Genomic DNA, 4,457 nt, shown 5'->3' with positions numbered 1-4,457 from the left:
AGTATAAATCCTGATAAATTCAGGATTAATCTCACATTAGTTACTGGTCTGTAGACAGAAAAACAAACTCCTGCTATGTGATTTCTGTATGTTTAGAAACTTTATTTAATTATCTGATATTGTGAGTTTTAGTAAAAAAATAAATATTTTCATTTCTCATCAGTTTTAATCCTGTGATGCATTAATGAAGCTCAATTCATATAATTCATAGATAAAGTGAATAACTTTTCTTTTTATAACTTTATTTTTGTTTTTATGATGTGAATCACTTTAAACTGCCCTGTTGCTGAAATATGAAACTAATAAAGTTGATTGATTGAATAATTGGTGTTGTTTGATAATAAATCATTAATTTGTCATTAGACTCTCCCAGCGTTTTGTTTCTCCACCTGGTCCTCAGCCCCCCTGCTCTGCATGTTCTAGATGAGCCTCTGTTCCAGAGCAGCTGATTCAGATGATTTAATGAACATCAGGAGCTGCAGATCCTGTTAATCACCAGAGATACAGAAGGGAAACACCTGAAACATGGAGGACAGGAGACCTGAGGACCAGGATGGAGAAACACTGGTTTAAACATTCATAAAAAGGCATCTCAGTGTAAACATGAGTGTTGTCATGGCAACAGTGTGAGCTGCTGTAATGTGTTTTCTGTCCTGTAGGTGTCAGAAGTGAGTTAAACATCTGAGTTTTAGTTTTAAAGGGACATTCTGCTGCTGGTTCTGGTTCTGCTCTGATTTCCTTCCTGTTGAGTTCAGACTCTTTGTTCTCATTGAATCGGTTTCACATCTGGATTCACTTTGAGTTTCACTTGTTTTCAGTTTAAATTCAATAACCTGAATTCTTCCAGGAGTTTATAACTCAAACAGGGAGGAAATCAGGAATGAGCCGACCTGCTTTGAAACATTATAGAAATAATCCTTCACTGGTTTCATCACCAGGTTAAAGGTTTGAAACCAGGTTAAAGGTTTTAAACCAGGTTAAAGTTTTAAACCAGATTAAAGGTTTTAAACCAGATTAAAGTTTTGAAACCAGATTAAAGGTTTTAAACCAGATTAAAGGTTTTAAACCAGATTAAAGTTTTAAACCAGATTAAAGGTTTAAACCAGGTTAAAGTTTTGAAATCAGATTAAAGGTTTTAAACCAGGTTAAGGTTTAAACCAGATTAAAGTTTTGAAACCAGATTAAAGGTTTTAAACCAGATTAAAGGTTTTAAACCAGATTAAAGTTTTAAACCAGATTAAAGTTTTAAACCAGGTTAAAGTTTTAAACCAGATTAAAGGTTTAAACCAGATTAAAGGTTTAAACCTCTTCAAACTGAGCCTTTCTGTTCCAGCCTCTTTGTTCTGCGGTGGTTTGTTTGTTCTTGTTTTTCTCGGCGGTTCACCACATCCACATCAGAACGTCTCATTTTCCATCTGATCATCAAACAGAACCACAAAACATCGACTGGAACAAACTTTATTTAACCTTAAAACAAATATAACAGCAATGAGGCAGATTTTATGAATAAATATCAATAATAATGACACTGATGATGGAAACAGAAGCTCAATGATTCAGTAATGATATTAAAGGATCATAAGAAAATAAAACATGTCAAATCAAATGAAAATGGTTTTTATCTCTTAGCTGTTTATGAATTTACTATAAAGTTACAATATGTTTTATATCAATCTCTTATAAAAATAACTGAGTGTAAACAGACGTGATGTTCATGGATCTGTTATCGTCCATCAGTTGGTCTGACTGGAGAATAAACCACGTCTGGTTCTGGTTCTGGTTCTGGTTCTGAAAACAAAAATAGAACAGATTCATACCGACTGGTTCCTTATGAATATATTCACAATGTTCTTTTATTAATGTTACATTTATAAAATACTAATAAAGAAATTCTCTCCAGGTTCTAATGCTAAATAACGTGATATGAAAAGTTTTGATGCTGGTTGATGGTTAAACGAGATAAAAACAATAAAAACTCAAAACAGAATTTAAATGTAAAAAACATTGTTTGATAAAGAATCTGCAGCCATGTTCTAATCATCATCATCATCATCATCATCATCATCATCATCATCATCATCATCATCTTCATCACCATCATCATCATCATCATCACCATCATCATCATCATCATCATCATCATCATCAGAGCTCCTTGTTAAAACCAGCATGTGTTTTTTTCTAATGAGCTGCAGTATGAGGTGAGTGGCGACACGATGCTAATCTGGAATATCATCACAAATCATTTTAATGAGATTAGATTTAATCCTGGAAGGATTTAAGATTATTTGAGTCCATCATCCTGCCAGAGACAGATTAGATTAATAAACAAGGAGATATATTTATGGTGATTCATGTTGATTAGCATCTTCTGCCAGATCTGATCAGTTTCCTTCAGATAGTCAATAACAACCTGTATGGATCCATGAAGCCTCACTGAGCTGGTTTAGATCTGATCAGATTTATAGTTTATAGATTTAAATTATTGATCCTTTTCTCCCTCCATGGTTACAGATGGAGAACCTCAGGGCTCAGTTCTCGGGTCAGTTCTAGTTTTTACTGTTAAATGTTTTTATGTCTGTATGGTTTATTTATCTCCTGGTATAAAGTGACAGGAAGAAAATCAGGATGTTTCACATTTTACTGTCTCCAATGATCCTTGATAAACATTTTAGTTTCTCTTCTATCATGCTGACAGTTTTCCTGCACCTTAAAGAGCATCAGTTCATTTTGCTGATAAATTAACTGATTATATTTAGTGATCACTGATGGACTGAAGATTTGGCAGCAGAAACTTTAAATGTTTCCCAGATTTAATAGTTTCTCTAAATTCAGATCCTGATTTTCTGTCTGTTTTCCTCCAGAGTTTTTCCTGAAGTAAAGACGTTTGAGCAGGAAGTGACATGGGATGAAGATCTGCTCCTCCTCTTCCTCAGTTCATCAGACATGTAGTTTCCAGTCTGCAGGTTAAAACCAGTAAAGTTTAGTCGGTACCTCTGGTTCTGTTGGGTCTGATGTCTGCTGTCCTCACTGCAGAGTAAACTGGACCTGGATCCATCTCTGAACAGCAGATTACAGGTGTTAGAGGTTCTGTTAGTGTTCAGATTAATACCTTTTATCATAGACGTTCAGATCAACATGTTTTATGGTAGAAATGTTTTTAATGGTTCTGTTGCTTCTGTCCACCACATGAATCTATAAACGTGTGAATCAGACCACAGAGCTGCTCACTTCCTCTAAACACACGAACTGAGCGTTGAGTCAGTTCACAGAAACACAGCAACACCTTCAGAACCGCACTGAGCCGCTCAGTTTGGACCAACAGGTTTTATTTATAAAACCGTCAGACGTTTCCTGTGGTGAACTCAGCATGTTTGCTGCTTGACAAACTTCACTGGAAACAGGAAGTTTGGTGGTTTAAGAGTCCAGCATCGTTAGAGAGGAACTAAAAAGTTACTGTTAAAATGCTATAAAGAACATTAATCTAACATAATGAACTGTAGGGAGAACAATAAATAACTAATATAGTATCATGGTCTCTACCTCTGCTCCTCTGCTGGTCTCCAGTCTCTCTGATCTTTATCTGTCCGTACTCGACGTCTCCAGTTCTGACTGCAGAGTAAACCAGAGCTGGATCTGGAAAAACATGTAGAAATAATAATAAGTGGTTATGTGAGAACACAAAGAACTGGGCTGAGTCATTTCAGAGAAATGAAAAAACTCACATTTTAACAGTTTTTTTATTTTGCTGCTGTTAATGTCAGACATGTAAATATATGAATGTTGGTGATAAACAGACACAGAGCTGCTAAATTAATGAGGCTCAAATAAACCCAGAGTCACTCTGACACCTTCAGACCGACTGATAAATGTCTGGGTTTTACATTTTAATTTGCTTTTATCATGTTGATTAAAATGTATTATATGTGTCTGTTAAATAGCTTCAACTCATTTAATCATAAGTTCATCATCTGAGTCCTAACATTCAAAATGTTTGAGCAGGTTAAACATGTCGACAACCTGCCAAATATATTTAATACATTTATATTATCTTTATTTGACAGGTGTGCAGACTGACACCATCATACATCAGACATAACATCTGTCATGATTCATAAAGAAATCTTTATGACATGAAGTAAATTCAGTAAATAATGACACTTTGATGCAAAGTTGCTCTAAAAGTTTCATTGAAAGTTTATTAAAATGCCAACTTTGCATTAAAATGTCATTATTTGTTCACAACATTTACTGTTTTAAAGCATCTTCAAAATAAATTCACTCTGCTCAAAAATGTAGGAAACACAGAGAAAATATCACAGTTAACTTTTTAAATTAAAGTCCTGCAGTGAATTATGAGCAGCTCCAGTTTGACCTGCATGTTTCCTTCAATAACAGGAAGCTGGACGACCACAGAGCTGTTAGCGTGTTAGCTGTTAGCATGTTAGCTGTTAGCA

At 34.8% G+C, this 4,457-nt stretch overlaps 1 long non-coding RNA gene across 1 annotated transcript; it reads right to left on the bottom strand.

Moving 5' to 3' along the window:
• Positions 1-1,521: 1,521 nt before the first annotated feature.
• Positions 1,522-3,632, bottom strand: LOC103132544 (uncharacterized). The gene is made up of 3 exons (XR_001660992.1): positions 3,544-3,632; positions 2,995-3,060; positions 1,522-1,788 (listed from the first exon to the last, which is right to left on the bottom strand). It is a non-coding gene; the product is annotated as an uncharacterized LOC103132544 (long non-coding RNA).
• Positions 3,633-4,457: the final 825 nt, after the last annotated feature.

Source organism: Poecilia formosa, unplaced genomic scaffold (assembly GCF_000485575.1).
Source record: "Poecilia formosa unplaced genomic scaffold, Poecilia_formosa-5.1.2 Scaffold1119, whole genome shotgun sequence".
Lineage (NCBI taxonomy): Eukaryota > Metazoa > Chordata > Actinopteri > Cyprinodontiformes > Poeciliidae > Poecilia > Poecilia formosa.
Note: the sequence above shows the minus strand (reverse complement) of the source record. Positions and strands in the feature narration are given on the sequence as shown.